Genomic DNA, 20,785 nt, shown 5'->3' with positions numbered 1-20,785 from the left:
ACACTTAAAAATTCTGATCAGACTAACTAAAGGTCATATTTTCTATTTTAAAAAATCAGTATCTAATGTAAACAAATTTTAAATGTAATATTATATCATAAACACTTTGAATATACTCATATACTAGATATTGTATAACAACTCTAGCCAAACTTTATATAATAAAATACTTATTAAAAAAGGGAGTTGAAGTGAGTATTTGCATGCATTAAGAGCTCCCCTTCTAATATGAGCAAAAAAAAATAATGAATCCTTAATGATATTATAAATAAAATTATTTAAGCTCTCTTTTCTTACTATTTTGTTTACCCTCTCCCACTTCTTGGTCTTTCTGGGGTGGCTGTAGGAAGATAGGGGAAGAATTGTAATTAATATTAAAGTATTCACAATAACATGTAAGTCTGGGAGAAAATAAGTCATTGCCTTGAGAATGACATTGTTTATCTTACCCCCATATTATCAGTGTTTAAACTCATCTGTTGAATGAATGAACTGAAAGGTTTAAAGAATAAGATCATATAACTAAACAAGTATTGAGCACTATTAGATGTTTTCTTTTTTTTTTTTTTTTTTTTTTGAGATGGAATCTCACTCACTCTATTGCCCAGGCTGGACTACAGTGGTGCGATCTCGGCTCACTGCAACCTCCACCTCCCGGGTTCAAGCAATTCTCTGCCTCAGTCTCCTAAATAGCTGGGATTATAGGCGCCTGTCCCCATGCCCGGCTAATTTTTGTATTTTTAGTAAAGATGAGGTTTCACCATCTTGGCCAGGCCAGTCTTGAACTCCTGACCTTGTGATCCACCCGCCTCAGCCTCCCAAAGTGCTACGATTAAAAGCGTGAGCCACCGCACCCAGTTTGTTTGTATTTTTACTCCAAGACCATGCACCCACTGAACATAAGAATTCACTTCTTGTGCACAGGTTTCATACAGCCAAAAGTAAATAAATAAATTTAGTTTCTGAACAGATTTATTAAAACTAAGTATAGTGACAACAATTTAGAAGCCAGATCAATTTCAAATTTTTAAGAGAAACTTTCTTGAAGGATAACCATTTTTATAAATTCTAAAAGCCCGCCTAAAACCTTAGTCCATAAATGTAGTCTATAAACATAGACAAAAAAGAAAATCATAAGAGAGGTTGGCAATTGCCAAAAATGTGTTATAATTGTTACATCTGGGAATAGAAGAAGAAATGAACAGAATTGTCCAGGAAGAGAGATAGAGTGATAAAGTATCAGTGCTTGATAAGTCAAATGGACAGTGGTGGAATCAGTATCAAGTAACAGCACAGCCTCTGCCAACTTAGCAGCATCCATTTTTGTGACAGAGAATCAACTGAGGAACAAACTATCATTCACTGCACTTCCTCTGCACTGAAGAGTTGTAATACATGTCCTCATCATTATTTGGTAAGAGCCTCCTGTCTACAACTGTACAATAGAGGAGGAGTCAACAAAATATTGCTCATGGGCCAAATAAAACCCACCATCTATATTTTGTAAAAAAAGATTGTATTGGCACGTATCCATGCCCATAAAATATTGCTCATGGGCCAAATACAACGCACCATCTGTATTTTGTAAAAAAGATTGTATTGGCACATATCCCTGCCCATAGATTTACATATTGCTATGGCTGATTTTGTGCTACAACAACAGAGTTATTGTTATGGACTGTAAAGCCTAAAATATTTACTAACTCTTCACTGAAAACATTTGCCAACCTCTCTTTCAGAGAATAAATCTAAATGAAAAATGTGGAGTTCCCCAGTTCACTCCATTTGTACAGCACTACTTTCCATGTCAAAAAATATTCTAATATAGAACTTTTCTTATTCAAAATGAGTAGTTTCAAATAATGAAAAATATGTGTATGGAAATGGAGAGATAGAGGTGATAGTGGACAGAGGAAGAAACATAAGCAAAAGACATATACAGAATATAAATATACACCGGGAAACAATATGCTTCAGAGTTACAAAGAAAACATTTATTTAAAATAAATTTCATGGAAGTGAACTAAAAGATTAACTGAAAGAAAAAGGTAAGTGGATGAACACCAGAAATGGGAGAATTCATCAGGGGACTAAAAATCACATTAGAAGCAACTGAAGGCCGGGTGTGGTGGCTCATGCCTGTAAACCCAGCACTTTGGGAGCACTAGGTGGGTGGGTCACTTAAGGCCAGGAGTTCGAGGCCAGACTGGCCAATATGGTGAAACTCCCTCTCCACTAAAAAAATACAAAAATTAGCTGGGTGTGGTGGCGGGCACCTGTAATCCCAGATACTTAGGAGGCTGGGGCAGGAGAATCATTTGAACCAGGGAGGCAGAAGTTGCAGGCAGAGGTTGCCGAGATCACGCCACTGCATTCCAGCCTGGGTGACACAGCAGGACTGCGTCTCAAAATAAAATAAAATAAAATAAAATAAAATAAAATAAAATAAAATAAAATAAAATAGAAAAAGAAACAACAGAAACTAGAATAAATACTACTGAAACTATATCTGAGACATGGAGGACAGATGTAAAGAATGTTCACACAAAAGAAATGAAAAGGTACAAATATCTTAAAGTAATTTAGAAGAAAGCTAATGGAAACTGAAGTCAGCTAAAGGTAATCCAACAAACTTCTAATTGGTATAGCCAAACACAATAATACAATTAATAAAACACAAAATACTAAAAGAAAAGCAGAAGTTTTGCTTGAAGACTTGTATTTGCAAATAATAATAACAATATAGAAGAATAAACACTGAGAAATTACTAAGATAAAGAATTCTGAGGGATTTCAAGCAGAATTAGAAAGATGAAATTAAAACACTTCTCATAATATTCATTAATACATGAAATTAAAACACTTCTCATAATATTCATTAATTTCAATAAAACTAAGAGAAAAATACGTGATTTCCAATTTTATACCCAATTAATTTGTATTCCGATTATAAAAGCCACAGGCAAATATTCCTATGCATGAGAGAAATGATGAGTCCTATGGGATGAAGGAATGGGGAATGGAGGGAAAGACTAAATAATCATAAAATTTAGCCAAAGAGAGAAAACAAAGTAAAAGATCTTAGTAAAGAGGAGCCGTGTTAAAGAATAGAAGTGAACATTAATTTAAACAAGGAGATATGGTTTACATTTTATAGAAATTATGTGCAGGGGACAATTATGAATTAAATTATAAAAATAAAAGCAAAAATTGAAATGAGAGGAGAAAAAGAAATAAAAGTGTGAAAATATGCTCATCTTTCATGTAGGAAGTAATAGATACTGTGTAAATATGACTTGGTTGGGCTCAATGGCTCACACTTATAATCCTAGCACTGGAAGGCTGAGATGGGCAGATCACTTGATGCCAGGAGTTCGAGACCAGCCTGGCCAACATGGTGAAACCCCATCTCTACCAAAAACTACAAAAAAGCACCTTTAGTCCCAGCTACTTGGTTGGCTGAGGCACAAAAATCACCTGAGCGAGGAGGTGGATGTTGCAGTGAGCTGAGATCGCACCACTTCACTCTAGCCTGGGTGACAGAGTAAGATCTGTCTTAAAAACAACAACAACAACAACAACAAAAAACCTTATTATGTAAAAGAGGATAATGACCTTAAGCTCTTCATGTGTTCATATAATCTCTCCTATTTAATTGTAATGTGATATTATAAGAATCAATATGTGTTGATGTGAAAAGACATGTATTATTCCCAAATATTTAAATATAGATTTTAGAAAGAGACTATCTTGAGTGCATATTGCAACTCTGTCACTTATGGTTTTATGACCCTGGCCAAGTTACTAAACTGTGCTTCAGTTTCTTCATTTATAAAATGAGAACAATAATATACTTATCTACTAAAAAAGTGCATAAAGTCAATGTTAGCACACTGAGAGGACTCAATATATTCTCTCTTTTATTACTATGATTATCACAACACTATAGACTATAGTGATTTGTTGACTATAGTCAAGACTATAACTGATTTGTTGTATATGCTTCTGTAATATTAAGGACAATGTTAAGTCCAGAGCCAATGCTACATGTTTTAATTTTCTCCTTAACACAACTTTTTTGTTGTTTGTTTGTTTCAGATATCCATTGCTGCACATCAAATATTCTCTCTATTTAGTGGCTTTGAAAAACAGTTTAATTCGCTCATGATTCTCTGGATTAGCAGTGTGAATCAGGTTTACATGATCAGTTGTTCTTGAATTTGGTCCTGCACTGCAGTGATCTGTCAGTTATAAGGAGGTGGTCTAATATGGTCTAACCGACATTCTAGCAAAAGGCAAGCTATCAGATGGAGCACTTGGGTTTGCTTATAAGTAATCTCTCCAAAATACTAGCTGCAACTTGTTCATACTGTAGCTCAGATTTCCAACCGTAGCCAAAAAAAAAAAAAAAAAAAAAAAAAGAAGAGTCCAATGCACAAGTGCTACTGGAGCCTCTCTCTAGTTCACATTTGCTAATGCCTCATTGGCCAAAGAAAGTCTCAAACCTAAGTCCATGCTGATTCAAGAGTAGAGATAAACCTTACTTTTTGATGGAAGGGGCAACAAAACCCTACTGCAAAGGGTATGCGTAGAGAGGAAAAAAAAAATACTGCCACTATCTTTGAAAAAAATTCAGCATCTGCTTAGTTTCCACCTCCCTTGAGTTTTAGTCTTGAGGAGAGGCACAAAGAGACTAAAAAAGTAGGCATGTCATCCAATTCCATCAAAGGCATTATGCCCAGGCTGTAAATACTGCCGTAGTCATGGACTTTGGTTCCTGGTTTTCAGAACTATTTTCATTCTTGTCCTTTTCCATTTCATTGCCAAGCACCCCATTGTTTCTTTGAGCTCCTGTGGCTGCCAATATTACTTTTCTTTTGCCTCTTATCCAGCGTAAGTTTCTACAGATTGCAAAAAATCCCAAATGGCACACCAATTATGAATAAAAACTACTGCTCTATTTCCATTCATCTATCTCTGTATATGAACATAAATACACAAATATGTTGGGAACTTCATATTTAACCCTGAACTTGTATTTACCTCTTTCTCAAGCTCTCATTTTTTGTATTGCTTTAGTTATCTTCATATATTTTTCAAAATAAATCCATTTTGAAGCACTTAAAACTAGATCCAAAATTTTTATAACCATGATAATAAATTTCCATCTCAGTGGTTCTTAACCCCAACCATTTTGCTTTTTGTGTTCTTTCTCAAGATTGTTTCACCTATTCTAGGTTCTTTGATTTCCACATATATTTTGAAATCAGCTTGACAATTTCCACTACAAAAAAACAAAACAAAACAAAACAAAAAAACAAAAAAAACCAGCCTACTAGGATTTAAAATTGAATTACGTTGATTTTATTGATCTATTTGGGGAACACTAACATCTAACCAATTGAGTTTTCCAGTCTATAAACTTGGTGTATCTTTTTATTTATTTCATGCCTTTAATTTATCTCAACAGTGCTTCAGAGATTTCATTGTATTGGTCTTAACACAACTTTTGTTAAATTTATCTCCGATTAATGTGTGTTTGGGCTATGACTGCAAATTCTTTTCTTAGTTACAGGTTTCAATTATATTTTGCTATTATGTGGAATATAACTGATTTTTAATATAGGCTTCTGCCCACAAAGATGCTAAATCAAGTTTTGTATCTTTCTAAGATTCTGGAGGACCTCCACTTACATAATCATGTCATCAGTTAATAATGATAATTTAATTTTCATTTGTATAATTGTTTACTTTTATATCTTTCTCTTGACTTATTTTACTGGTTAAGACATCCACAAAAATATTGACTAGATATGCTAAAGGCAAACATCTTCATTTATGTCTCAGTGTTACTTGAAAAGTAGTCAATGTTCCCCTATGTACAACGTTAGTTGGGCAATTTTTTCATAGATCCCTTTATTAGTTTAGATACGTTACTTTATATTCCTAGTTCAGTGTGGTAGTTATTTTGAATTATTGTGGTAAATTTTAACAAATTATTTTTGCCTTAATTAAGATAACCATATGAGTTCTTCATCTATTGATATGTAGTATCCCATATTCGCTGCTTTTGTATCTTAAAACAATCTTTCATTTATGAAACAAACCTCACTTGGTCATGATGAATTACTTTTTTTTTTTTTTTTTTAAATTTATTTATTATTATTATACTTTAAGTTGTAGGGTACATGTGCATAACATGCAGGTTTGTTACATATGTATACTTGTGCCATGTTGCTGTGCTGCACCCATCAACGCGTCATTTACATCAGGTATAACTCCCAATGCAATCCCTCCCCCCTCCCCCCTCCCCATGATAGGCCCCGGTGTGTGATGTTCCCCTTCCTGAGTCCGAGTGATCTCATTGTTCAGTTCCCACCTATGAGTGAGAACATGCGGTGTTTGGTTTTCTGTTCTTGTGATAGTTTGCTAAGAATGATGGATTCCAGCTGCATCCATGTCCCTACAAAGGACTCAGTAACAGACAAACAGAGAGCCAAATCAGGAATGAACTTCCATTCACAATTGCTTCAAAGAGAATAAAATACCTAGGAATCCAACTTACAAGGGATGTAAAGGACCTCTTCAAGGAGAACTACAAACCACTGCTCAGTGAAATCAAAGAGGACACAAACAAATGGAAGAACATACCATGCTCATGGATAGGAAGAATCAATATCGTGAAAATGGCCATACTGCCCAAGGTAATTTATAGATTCAATGCCATCCCCATCAAGCTACCAATGAGTTTCTTCACAGAATTGGAAAAAACTACTTTAAAGTTCATATGGAACCAAAAAAGAGCCCGCATCTCCAAGACAATCCTAAGTCAAAAGAACAAAGCTGGAGGCATCACGCTACCTGACTTCAAACTATACTACAAGGCTACAGTAACCAAAACAGCATGGTACTGGTACCAAAACAGAGATCTAGACCAATGGAACAGAACAGAGTCCTCAGAAATAATACCACACATCTACAGCCATCTGATCTTTGACAAACCTGAGAGAAACAAGAAATGGGGAAAGGATTCCCTATTTAATAAATGGTGCTGGGAAAATTGGCTAGCCATAAGTAGAAAGCTGAAACTGGATCCTTTCCTTACTCCTTATACGAAAATTAATTCAAGATGGATTAGAGACTTAAATGTTAGACCTAATACCATAAAAATCCTAGAGGAAAACCTAGGTAGTACCATTCAGGACATAGGCATGGGCAAAGACTTCATGTCTAAAACACCAAAAGCAACGGCAGCAAAAGCCAAAATTGACAAATGGGATCTAATTAAACTAAAGAGCTTCTGCACAGCAAAAGACACTACCATCAGAGTGAACAGGCAACCTACAGAATGGGAGAAAATTTTTGCAATCTACTCATCTGACAAAGGGCTAATATCCAGAACCTACAAAGAACTCCAACAAATTTACAAGAAAAAAGCAAACAACCCCATCAAAAAGTGGGCAAAGGATATGAACAGACACCTCTCAAAAGAAGACATTCATACAGCCAACAGACACATGAAAAAATGCTCATCATCACTGGCCATCAGAGAAATGCAAATCAAAACCACAATGAGATACCATCTCACACCAGTTAGAATGGCAATCATTAAAAAGTCAGGAAACAACAGGTGCTGGAGAGGATGTGGAGAAATAGGAACACTTTTACACTGTTGGTGGGACTGTAAACTAGTTCAACCATTATGGAAAACAGTATGGCGATTCCTCAAGGATCTAGAACTAGATGTACCATATGACCCAGCCATCCCATTACTGGGTATATACCCAAAGGATTATAAATTATGCTGCTATAAAGACACATGCACACGTATGTTTATTGCAGCACTATTCACAATAGCAAAGACTTGGAATCAACCCAAATGTCCATCAGTGACAGATTGGATTAAGAAAATGTGGCACATATACACCATGGAATACTATGCAGCCATAAAAAAGGATGAGTTTGAGTCCTTTGTAGGGACATGGATGCAGCTGGAATTACTTTTTAATACATCACTAAAATAAATCTGCTATATTTTGTTATAGATTTTCTTTCAACTGCATTCATGGGAAAGTGGGTATATACATATATATATATATATATATATATAAAAATTTATTTTGTTCCTCTGGTTTTGGTGGTGTCTTAGAAAGCTTTAAAATGATTTCTCTTTTATTTTCTTAGAGTATTTGTGTAGAACTAGTTTTATTTCTTCTTTAAAAGTTTGCCAGCACTCACCAATAACCCAAACCATCTAGGTTTGGGGTTTTCTTTCTGAAAATGTTTTAAATTAAAAATTCAATTTATTTCATTGATATACAGCTACTAAGATTTGCCTTTTCTTGTTTTACTTTTGGTAAGCCATCTTTTTGAGGGATTTGTCCATTTTACGTAAGGTGCCAAATTCATTGTCATAAAGTGTTCTATAATATTCCACAGTTTTTAAAACATATATAGAATTTGCCATCATATCTCATTTTTTTTGTTTTGTTTTTTTTTTTGTTGTTGTTGTTGTTGTTTTTGAGACTGAGTCTGGCTCTGTCGCCCAGGCTGGAGTGCAGTGGCGCGATCTCAGCTCACTGCAAGCTCCGCCTCCCGGGTTTACGCCATTCTCCTGCCTCAGCCTCCCGAGTAGCTGGGACCACAGGCGCCTGCCACCTCGCCCGGCTAGTTTTTTGTATTTTTTAGTAGAGATGGGGTTTCACCGTGTTAGCCAGGATGGTCTCGATCTCCTGACCTCGTGATCCTCCCATCTCGGCCTCCCAAAGTGCTGGGATTACAGGCTTGAGCCACCGCGCCCGGCCCATATCTCATTTTTATTACTGATATTGGTAATAGGTCTTTTTCTTTGTTTTTATCTTGACCAGTCTTGCTATATAATATGTTCACTACAAAATTAACTCAATACTTTCTGCCATTCTTGTTCCATTTTTCAAAACTTTGTATCCCCCAAGCCATTGTTACAATCTCTTTTGAAATTATATTACATTTTAATTATATGCAAACACCTGAAGTAGCAGGTAGGTATCTGCATCTGACATAAATGATGGATGACTCAAACAGATGTCTGCACTGGCTAATTTTTGGCATTTGTCACAAGCTTAATATTCTATAATAAAGCACTAGAACACCAGTAAATTATCTCCCTGACTTTGACAACTCAAAACTTCACTGAAAAAAAAGTTTTATTTAAATATGAACTAATCTGAATATGGAATTAATTATTTACAGATTCAAATGCAATTCATTTTTCTATTCTCTAATATAGGACAAAAATAAAGACCATCCAAATAAAATCAAAATTTGGACCATATTGTAATGCTCAAGAAAATTTGTCACTATATGCTGATTAGTTTATAGTTATGGTATAATTACAGAGAAAAAAACTTTCATCAAGAGATTTGGTGAAATACTGAAATAATAATCTTGATGAAAAATATGATTTTTTTTTTGCAAATTATATCCCCTTTACATAAAATTTTTGCATTGAGCTATAAAATAAAAAATTATAGACCCAATCAAAAGGAAAGGAAAAAAATTTTTTTACAAATAACAATACCAAGTCACAATTTATCCTTCATTAAATATATACTTTTTTCCCCAAAAGGTGGACTATAAATAACACACCTGCCAGAATGGCTAAACTTTGTTTTTTAAAGTAATAACACCAAATATTGGTGAGGACATGTAGAAACTAAATCAATCACATGTTGCTGGTGGAAATGTGGAATAGTACAGTCACTGTGAAAAAAAGCTTGGTTACTTTTAACATTAATGAAGACTTCTCATAGTAACCAGCAACTATATTTCAGGGATATATCACAGAAAAATAAAATAAGACTTACAAAACTTGTATACTAATGTCCATAGCAGCTTTACTCATAATAGTCAAAAACTGGAAACTATCCAGTATGCATTTTAATGGGTGAATGATTAAATTGTGCTACATTCACACCATGAACCACTACTCAGCATTAAAAAAAACTACTGATACATGCAACAACTTGCATGTACCTAAAGGAAATGATACTCAGTGAAAACAATATAAAAATGTCAATTTCAAAGAAATACATATATAACAATTTTTATATAACATTTGTGAAATAACATAATTATAGAAATGAACAACATATCCATGGTTTGAAGAGTTAGGGACAGAGAGGGTATCCATGGTTTGAAGAGTTAGGGACAGAGAGGGTAAGTGGGTGTGCTTATAAAAGAGTAGCAGGTTACTATCTTCATTGTGGTAAGGGATACAAGAAGGTACACATTTTATAAAATTTCATAGAGCTATAAACATAGACATATTGTGGATTATGCCGCATCAATATGCTGGTTTTGATATAGTACTGTGTCTTATATAAGATGTTAAAGTGGTGGGGAAGTCAAGTAAATCATGCACAGACCTCCACGTGCACCCTTCCGTGAAATTGTAATTATTTCAAAATTAATTATAATCATAAAGCAATTTCCATAAATTGGAGTATATTTTTGTTGACTTCTGTGAACCAAAGACAGACAATCTTTCAAAATTCTTTTAAAGATTTCTGAAGTAGAGAAAAAGTTTTTAAAACAAAGTTTTATTAACATATTAAGAACACCTCAGACTTAGGCATTATATTCATTTCCTGAAGATTGCTTTAACAAATTACCTCAAATTTAATGTCTCAAACAACAGAAATGTATTCTTTCATACTTCTAGAGACCAAAGAATCCAAAATAAGTTTCAGTCAACCAAAATCAAGGTGTTACCAGGTTGGTATTTTCTCAGGAGGCTCTAGGGGAGAGTGTGAACCTTGCCTTCTCCAGCTTCTGGTGGCTGCTGGCATTCCTCAGTTTGTGGCCTCATTACTCCATTCTCTGTTTCTGTGGTCAGATTGCCTACTTCTTTCTACTTCAGTCTAATATCTTTCTCCATCTTTTTTATAAAGATGCTTGTCATGGCATGTAGGACCCATCTGGATCTTCTGAAATCATATCTTCATCTCAAATACTTTATCTGCAAAGACTTTTCTTCCAAATTAGGTAACATTTACAGATGTCAGGGAGTAGGAACTAGACCAATCTTTAGGAGGCATATTTAAACTAATGTATACTATGTTTTCTAAAAATAATAATTTAAAGGCACTGAATATGTTTTATTTGTTCATAAATCCTTATAAAATGTTATTGGATCTTTCATAGTTATTTGCTATAGTAGGCTGTTTTCCCTTCTTTTCAATCTGGGTTAACTTTGAGCTTGCTTTGACCAGAAGGCAGCAGCAGTGAAACTATGCAAGTTCCAAGGCTATAGAAGCTCAGCAGTTTCTGCTTTCCTTCTTTTGGAAGCTAGGCACCATATAAAACAGTCTACTTCTCCCGCTAAAACCCCACATGGAAAGAGGGGGGGAGAGAGAGAGAGAGAGAGCGAGAGCGAGAAATAGTCTCAAGCAACCATCATCTGAGGTGAAGCTCCAGACATAGGAAAAAAGGTATTGATATTCCAACCCTAGCTGAACTGCCAGGTAACACCAATCAGAACAGATGAACCATCCAAAAGAGCCCAACCACCTCACAGAAGAATTATTTTAAAAAGTCATTATTTTAAGACACTATGTTGTAGAATGGTTTGTTGTGTAGCAATAGATACCTGAAACATTTGTCTATGGATAAGATTATGTATTGGATTTAACTAAAATTAAACAAACTTTACTGAAATTTAAAATACTGTCCAATAATCTTCACAATGTGGCTAGATCTATGTAGAGGATATGTGGTTTAGGTGTTTAAATACACACAGTGATTTTATTTTAACCACAAAATAGGTATTAACTTTCCAAGCCACATTCAGTGAATCATATGTAAAGATGCATATAGTCAATTTCATGCTTAAGGCATCTTGGAAATCATAAGTGAAATAGGAATTATCACCGCAAAATCTGCAGACATCAAAATGACCATGAGAGAATACTAACATAAACTCTACACACATACATTTAGTAACTTAGGTGTAACCAATCAGTTCCTTAAAAAACACAAACTACCATAACTTAGCCAATAAGAAATAGATCATTTAATAGCTATATAACTAATAAAGAAGTTGAATGCATAATTTTAAAACTGTCACAAAAGAAATCTCACTGGAAAATTCTACCAAACATTTAAAAAAGAATTAACATCGATTCTACACAATCTCTTTAGACAATAGAAAATGATAGAATAATTCGAATTTCATTTTATGAAAGCAGTATTACTCAGATACCAAAACCAGGCAAAGATCATAGTAAAAAATAAAAAACTACAGATCAATATTCCTAATGAATATAGACACAAAATTCCTTTACACAGTGTTAGAAAACAGAATTCAGCGATGTATAAAAAAACTATATTCCATAACCAAGTAGGGTTTATTCTAAGTATTCAAGGTTGGTTCAATATTCAAAAATCAATATGTAATATACAATAATAACAGACTAGAGGAAAAATCACATGACTATATTGATCCAGAAAAGACAAAATTCAATATCCATTTATGGTCAAAAATTAGGAATAGAAGGAAACTTTCTCAACTTGATCAACAGCATCTACAAAAATTTTACAGTTGACATTATATTTACCAGTGAAAAACTAAATGCTTTTCCTTCAGGATAAGAAACAAGACAAAAACATCTACTCTCACACTCTTATTGAACATAGTATTGGAAGTTCTAAGCAGTGGCATAAGGTAAGGAGAAGGAAATACAGTCACCCCTTAGCGTCCAAGGGGCATTGTTCAAGGACCTCCCACAAATACCAAAATCCTCAGATGCTCAAGTCCCACATTCATCTGTGTGTCCTGCATCCCACAAGTATTAGATTCACATCTGCATTGGTTGAATCTGTGGATGCAGAACCTAAGGATACAGAAAGCTAACTGTATAAGTCACATAAATCAAGAAAGGAGAAGAGTCAAGTTACAAATTTATGTATAAGTCACATAAATCAGGAAGAACAGCCAAGTTACAAAAGAGTTCCATCACATAAGGATTCCCTGTGTTGGCCTTTTATAACTACAACCACTTTGCTCCAGTCCCCAGGCTCTCCTTAACTCCTGGCAACCTCTAATCTGTTCTTCATGTTCATTTTTTGGTCATTTCAAGGATGTTATATGAATGTTAATAATACAGTATTCAATTTTTTTGCAGACATTCTGATTGTCTATATTATAAATTCTAATGAATCTACAAAAATACCTTCTAGAATAATAGTACAAAAAAATCACAGAATACAAGGTAAACATACACAAATCATTTATAGTTCCATATGTTAGCAATAAACAAGTGGACACAAATTAAAAATGCAATAGCATTTATAATCATTAAACTGACATAATTACACAAAAATGTAACAAAACCTGGATGGTACATTTTTTGCTGAAAACTACAAAGTGCTGATAAAGTAAATGAAAGAAGATCTAAATGTATGGGAAGATATGCCATGTTCATGGATTAGAAAACTCAACGTAGGAAAGATGTCAGATTTCCCTAAATTGATATATGGTTAAATGAATTCCTATCAAAATATCAGTGACATTTTTCTACAAAGAAGATTATTTCAAAATTTATATGAACAGGCAAAAAATTAGAGGAGCTACAACAATTTTAAACAGAAGAATGAAGTGGGAGGAATGATTCTTTCCAATTTCGTGACTTATTATGTAGTTACAGTAATGAAGTCTATGTGAGGTTGGTGAAAGGATAGCCAAAAATGAATGTAACAGAAGAGGCTACCCAGAAAGAAGTGCACACAATATGCCCAATTAATTTTTGATAAAGGTCCCAAAGCAATTTCAATGGAGAAAAAAATAGCTCTTTCCACGAATCGTTCTGGAAATAATTGGACAACCCTAGGCAAAAGTATAACCCTGAACCTAAACCTCACACCTTATAGAAAAATTAATTCAAAATGAATCACAAACTTAGGTGGAAAATATAAAACTTTAAGAAACAAATCATCAGATTAAATCTTTGAGATCTAGGGTTAACCAAAGAACCCTTAGACATGACAAAAGCAGGATTCAGCAACACAAAAACTGATAAACTGGGCCTCGAAATTTGAAACTTTTGCTCTGTGAAAGAACCTATTAAGAGGATGGAAAAAAAAAAAAAGCTTAAAAATGGAAGAATATATTTGAAGGTCACAAAGGACTGGTGTTTAGGATATATAAAGAACTCTTAAAACCCGACCGTTGCCGGGCGCCATGGCTCACGCCTGTAATCCCAGCACTTTGGGAGGCCGAGGCGGGCAGATCACCTGAGGTCAGTAGTTCGAGACCAGCCTGGCCAACATGGTGAAACCCCGTCTCTAGGAAAAACACAAAAATTAGCCGGGCGTGGTGGCAGCCGCCGGTCATCCCAGCTACTAGGGAGGCAGAGGCAGGGAAATCTCTTGAACTAGTGAGGCGGTGGTTGCAGTGCGCCAAGATCGTGTCATTGCACTCCAGCCCGGGGCACAAGAGCAAGATTGGTCTTGGGAAAAAAAAAAAAAACTCAACTGTTGCCAGCCGGGGTCGCTCACACCTGTAATCCCAGCACTTTGGGAGACTGAGGCGGGCGGATCACGAGGTCAGGAAATCGAGACCATCCTGGGTAACACGGTGAAACCCTGTCTCTACTAAAAATACAAAAATTAGCCGGGCGTGGTGGCGGGCGCCTGTAGTCCCAGCTACTCGAGAGGCTGAGGCAGGAGCATGGCGTGAACCCGGGAGGCAGAGCTTGCAGTGAGCCGAGATCTCGCCACTGCACTGCAGCCTGGGCGACAGAGCCAGACTCGGGAGGAAAAAAAAAACAATAACCCACCATTATAAATAAAATAAGAAAATAGGTACAGACATTTCATTGAATATAATACATGAATGACAAATAAGCACATGAAATGAGGCTCGATATTATTAGCCATTAGGTAAATGCAAATTTAAAATACAATGAGATGTTGCTATATACCTATCAGAATGGCCAAAATATAGTGACAACCAAATTCTGGCAAGGATGCAGAGAAAATGGATTAGAGGTTGCCAGGAGTTAAGGAGAGCCTGGGAACTGGAGTGAAGTGGTTGTGGTTATAAAAGGCCAACACAGGGAATCCTTATGTGATGGAACTCTTTTGTAACTTGACTGTATCAATGTCAATATTCTGATTAGGAAGTTTTCATATAGTTATTACAAAATGTTATATTTGCAAAATGTTATATATATTGTGTAAATGTTATGACACAATGTTATATTGTCAAGAGCTTACAAGAACTCTGTGTTATTTCTTACCAACTACATGGGACTCAACTCCCATCTCAAAATCAAGACTTTTTTTAATACCCTAAAATTATGCCTTTTTTTTTTTTTTGCTGGTATAATTGGCTAACTTTATTGAATCAAGTACTAAATATGCTTCTGCAATATAATTTTATTACTAAAACTCTGTAAAGAGGAAACTTTCTTGTAAATTCAGAAACAACAACAAAAATCAGGGAGTAGTCAAAATAATGATTGACTTTTGTACCTTACGAATTCCATGGCATATGATGAATGAATAAAACTCTACCAAAGGTGTTCATTTGCCTCTGTCTTCACTTTAAAATATTTTATGTATTTATATTTTGAATACAGAATACTATAATATGGTATTAAAGGGCACAGAGTAAAGAAATATATATATCTTCCTACCCTTCCTCCCTAGAATATACTGTACCATCTGTACCTCCCAATAAGTAATCAAAATATTCAATAAATATTTTCTGTATATACTAGCATATATATATATGTGTGTGTATACACACTTAAACACTCTCTATATATTCAAGCTAATATGTGTTTTCTCCCCACCAGCCCCCAATCTGCTTCTTTTTACACAACAATTACGATGTGCATAATTCTACCTCTTAGTTTTTCACTCAAATAAATTCTTCGAAACTTTTGATCTCAATGTAATAGCTTCATTTAGAAAAGCTTCTGTATGATATTGCTTGGTATAGGTATACCATATATTTAGATCACCGCTGAGAATTTGCTACTACAATGTTCCAACAAATTACTTTGTATATCTTGCATCTCCATATCTGTAGAATAAACTTCTAGAACTGGAATAGCTTGATCAAAAGGTATGATGCTCTTATAGTTTTGATAAATATTACCAAATAGCCCTTTATAAAAATTGTGTCCATTCGCACTATCACCAGCAATGCATGAGAGTACCCTCTTTCTTCTGCCCTCTTCTGTATAACAAATAATCTCTTTGATCTTTGCCAATCTGATAGGTGAAAAAGTTCCCAAAGTATGCATTCTATTTAAAAATAAAAATCAATTAATCTTATGTGAAAAGATACCTTAGCACATTAATCACAAGGAAATAAAGTGACCTTCAAGGCTGAACACAACTTACAACTCTGCCCTGTGTCAAGTGATACTATGCATTTAAAATTGCCCTATATCCCAGTTTATTTTTAGGGCTTGTTGTCCACAGAAAAAGAGATGATAATTACTGGTCAAAGTTAATACTTAAGCAGATAAATATATCAAAAATTATTTAGTAAAGAAGAGTAGTGTTATAAGTAAGGGGGAAATAAATCTAATGATTCCTGCTGTGTAACCTTGAATGTTGTTCATGCATCCAACTATGCCTGTGGATTTTTATTAATACCATCTGCTGAGAAACCATTTCAAAATCTACTCTGCAGAGCTGCATAGGAATATACTAATATATCCTATCATGCATATGTATGTAGTAATAAAGAATTAACACATACTCTTCCACAAGGTGAGAGGTCCACTGAGAAATGAAAGAAAAGTTTTTAGGAGCTTTTGATAGCCACCAAGGTCTCTTTTGGGTCTGCCATTCTAAGTCAATGATTGAATTGCCTAGATGATATAATCCAGGGTTAAAAAGGATGCAAATATCTTACCTATCACATACACATTTTATTTTATGATAGGAGAAGCATATTTACAATTTCAACTATGATCACTGGGTAAGGTAATAACTATGAATATGGACTTTAGATTTTAGTAACCAGTCTGACTTATTTTAAATGTTTCAGTAGGTGGTAAGGAAGGCATCTTATCTGATTATTGGCATCTCTCATAACTGTTATCCAGTTTTAAGATTCTGTATTATTTCATATTTATTCAGTGATAGAGTACTTATCTCCTAGAAACATATAAAAATGCTTTTATTTGTTCCATTAAAATATTATATCTTGAGTTAACTATATTAGAATTATAAAATAATTTTTCAATCAAGTATATAATGTGCAATCAGAAAGAAAAAAGCTTATCAACAGTAAAGTATTATCTTTCTTTAAAAATCCTATTCATTCCTGTCATCCTTAAAAAAAAAAAAAAGACTGAGAAAGCTTTATTTGGAGAAAAATGGTTAATAAATTCTGTTTTAAATTTGTTGGGATATGTTTTACTCCAACAAATACACATGGATCATTGATGATTCCATGAAAAGGCAACAATCCACAAAAATAAAATCACCAGATTTTGATGGTCGAATATCTTGAATTTAATATGAAAGAAAAAAATACATACTGTTTATTAGTCCAAACTGCACCATGCTGTAAGCTCCCTGCTGTTTTGCAGACCTTGGTCAAAGCGGAACATTTCACAGGGGTTCGAGCTGTGAGAAACATCCCGTCTAACCAACTGTCCACAAGGGGGACAAAGGCCCAACTAAAGAGACATCCCTATCATGTCTTATTGGACAAAGGTCCAAGGAACACCCTGAACACCAGAACGACATTCCGCCGGAACAAGGGCCAGAACCGCCTCTTCATGGAAGCATCTTATCAATATCCCGCCGGGCAGCAAGCCATACTGCTCAGATCCCTTCTGCCCATACCTTTAAATTGACCCAGCCTGTAAGTGGCAGCGGGCTCTGGCATTAGCCGGGTCCCCCACTTCTGTAGGTTTTATGCTGGACAGAAAGCCTGAATTTGCTGTTGAGCCGCCTTCTTTCTGTGTGTGCGTGTGTGTGTGTGTGTGTGTGTGTGTCTTTCTTTAACCCTCGCCTTCCCTTCAAAACCTGACACTGTTCAAAAAAAATTTAGTCCATCATTAAGCATTTATTAAGAACGTACAAGTCAAGCCCAGTACTAGGTGCCTAAGACATAAGTAGGTCTGTATTTCAGCACTGTTCTTGCAGAAATGAGACTGGGTAGGTGAGGGGCTTGATGAGGGTTGTGTCTGCAGAGAATAATTCCTCAAAGCAAACACTTTGTTGCTGGTGTCGCGGAAAAGCAATCAGGCATTGACAGGTAGAAAATAGCTTTTACAGGATGGGCTATGAGGAGACCAAAGGCAGCATATAAAGCAAATCCTTCATTTTTCCCATACGTCTTAAGTAGTGAACTGCAAGGATGGTGCAGACTAAGATTGGGTCTACCTTTAAGATCTGGAGGGGAAAATGGCAAGACCAGAAGAAACGGTCGCAGACTCATTTGCATAAGCACCCAAACACTGCTTACGTCACTGCGCCGGAGTCCGGACCCCGCCCCGTCTTACTCCAGCCTTTCCCAGCTAGGGAGGAGGATGGAAAGGGAAAGAGGGAGGATGGAAAGGGAAAGCGGGAGGATGGAGAGCGCGAGCCTCGGGGCTTTGCTTTCCTCAAATGCATATCAAATGCTGCTTCTCAGCTCAGGGAAAATAATTCCCGCTCCCGCAGCCTGTGCCACTGGGTGGGTCATGCCGGCCCCCGAACGCCTCGGGCGTCTTGATTCATTCTTATGTATCACGCTGGTGCGCTACGTTAGAGTGCAAGATTTTCCCTGTACTCAATACCGTCTTCTTCCCAGTCACACACAGAACAGCCTAGTGAAAGAAAGGTAGAAACGATCTGGGTTTCTAACTGATTCCCATCTTCTTACAATCCCAGCAGCACCACCCTCACCGCCACACTCTCAAATTCCAGGTGCGCAGAAACACAGGAGCCGTTATTTCTCCAGCAGCCACGTGCCTTTCGCACGGCGAAAGGCCCCCTTTCGGGCCATTTATCACAGGATACCTCAAGCAAAAGGGAACTGTGGTCACGTGAAAACACTCTGTCCTCGGTAGTCGCCTTCAGCCTTTGCAAAAGCGAACGGAAGCGAACGAGGAATAAAGCTCTCTGCTCTCCCCGCCCCATCGCCCACCTGCACGAGGTTTAGCTTCCAATTCACCTCGCGCCTCTCTCTGCCCCGACCCTCCCAACTTTCCTCTTGGACTTCCCCGTGTTGGACCCCACCCTTCAACCAACCCCGACTTGACTTGGAAACAAGTAGGTCTCTGGGGATGCTGTGGGTAATTTCCACGACGGGAAGGAAGGATGGCGGCACGTTTCAACCCATGTGCTTCCCCTTACATGTGCAGCCTGTCGCCCCCCACCCTGATTGTGCAGAGGTGCAGAGTTAGAAGGTTGCCCGCCCAGCCCAGCTTCTCCCTCCCAGGGCTTTTGAGCTGCCCTCCCTCCTCCCACCCCAAGACGCAGCGAGTCCTTCCCGGCATCCGTCTGCCAATTCGCTCCCTGTGCTGGTGCCCAGGCTCCTGGGTGGCTAATGGCGAGCCCCACCTCATCCCCAGTTGTGCCCTTAGCGTAGGCGCTTGCCATTACCGTCAGTGTGTCTTGACCAAGCGCCTTTTGCTGCTTCCACGTCCCGGCAGGAGCAGCAGCAGTCGCGAAAGGGTAGGGTCCAGGTGGCTGTGACGGAGGCCGAAGAGGAGCTGTTTTCAGAGAAGCAGCTTCTTGTCTAGGATGGGACCAGGAGCTGGGTTTTGGGGGTTGCTGCCCTGCAGGCTGGCAAGGAGAGACTCGTGAGCGCCTGTGTGTCTGCCAGGGAAACAGCACGGGATACAGGCGCGCGGGTGCGGGTGCGCGTGTGCATGCGTATGTGTGTGTGCGCGCGCGTGTGTGTGTATGTGTGAGGGTGTGACGGAGGCGCCCACGTGCCCGGCCCGCCCGTGTTGCGGGCGCCTACAGGCTGCAGAGGAGAAGGGTAAGCTGTGGGCGGCGGCGGGGCGCGGAGGGGTAGCCAGGAGAGCCGGCTGAGCTCCGCACTTCCCCGCCCCAAAACCCACTGATGCAATGGCCACTGCGGCTGCCCAGCGGCGTCTTCCCAGAGCCCAGGGCTGTGCCCGCCCGATGCGGGATACAACTGAGGAAGCCCGCTCCAAAGCAAAACAAAACAAATTCCTCCAGCCATCCCGTCTTTCTCCAACCCACTCAAACGAAAGAATGGACACCAGTTACCCGCCCCTGACTTTTGCCTCAGTGAGAATAATAATAGGCATGGTGCTACCTGGCACCATGTGAATATTCTCTAAGAGTCAGTAATGGGACTAGAAAAAAATGGGTGACCCGAAGAACCCTTTTCCCTACCTATCTCCACAAGCCGGCCATTTCCATCTCTTGCGAAAGAAAAAGCCTCTGGGCATTGGCTTCTCCGTCAGGCGGTGGCCTGATAGCGCTCAGTGATTCCCTCCAGGTTATGAAAGGCCGTTTTAGAAAGCTGGTCCTCCCTCACCTATGGTGTGTTGGTGCCTCAGCAGCCGACTCTTTTCCAAGGGGTCTCATTAGAAGATGAAGCCTGGCTTACCTCTGCTGACAATCAAGGCATGATCGTAATTAAGCCACGTGGAGAATTCCTAAAATATACATCTCTGAACACAAAGCTTAGCCTGCTTTTGAAAATGGCTGAACTGTCCCCTAAACAGTGCATATGCTCTAGGGATGAAATTTTCCGTCCTTGAAACATTCAAAATTTAAAAGAAATGCAAAATGAACCTAGAACGTAGGTAAA

The 20,785-nt window shown here is 37.4% G+C and overlaps 1 protein-coding gene across 7 annotated transcripts in view; it reads right to left on the bottom strand.

Annotated features, from left to right (window-relative positions):
- The window catches only part of LOC105473270 (solute carrier family 6 member 15), a 72,206-nt gene extending 51,821 nt beyond the window's left edge, over nt 1–20,385 (bottom strand). For 2 of the 7 annotated variants that reach the window (XM_071071352.1, XM_011726985.3), the window contains exon 1: nt 19,600–19,886. The gene's annotated coding sequence lies outside the window, so the exon portion shown is untranslated. Of the gene's footprint in view, nt 1–19,599; nt 19,887–20,364 lie in introns of those variants that run through there. The other 5 variants (XM_011726987.2, XM_011726988.2, XM_011726984.2 and 2 more) reach the window with 3 other exon arrangements.
- Between the last annotated feature and the right edge of the window lie 400 nt (nt 20,386–20,785).

This window comes from Macaca nemestrina, chromosome 10, assembly GCF_043159975.1.
Source record: "Macaca nemestrina isolate mMacNem1 chromosome 10, mMacNem.hap1, whole genome shotgun sequence".
Taxonomy (NCBI): Eukaryota; Metazoa; Chordata; class Mammalia; order Primates; family Cercopithecidae; genus Macaca; species Macaca nemestrina.
The sequence above is the reverse complement of the archived record's forward strand: the minus strand, read 5'-3'. Positions and strand labels throughout refer to the sequence as shown.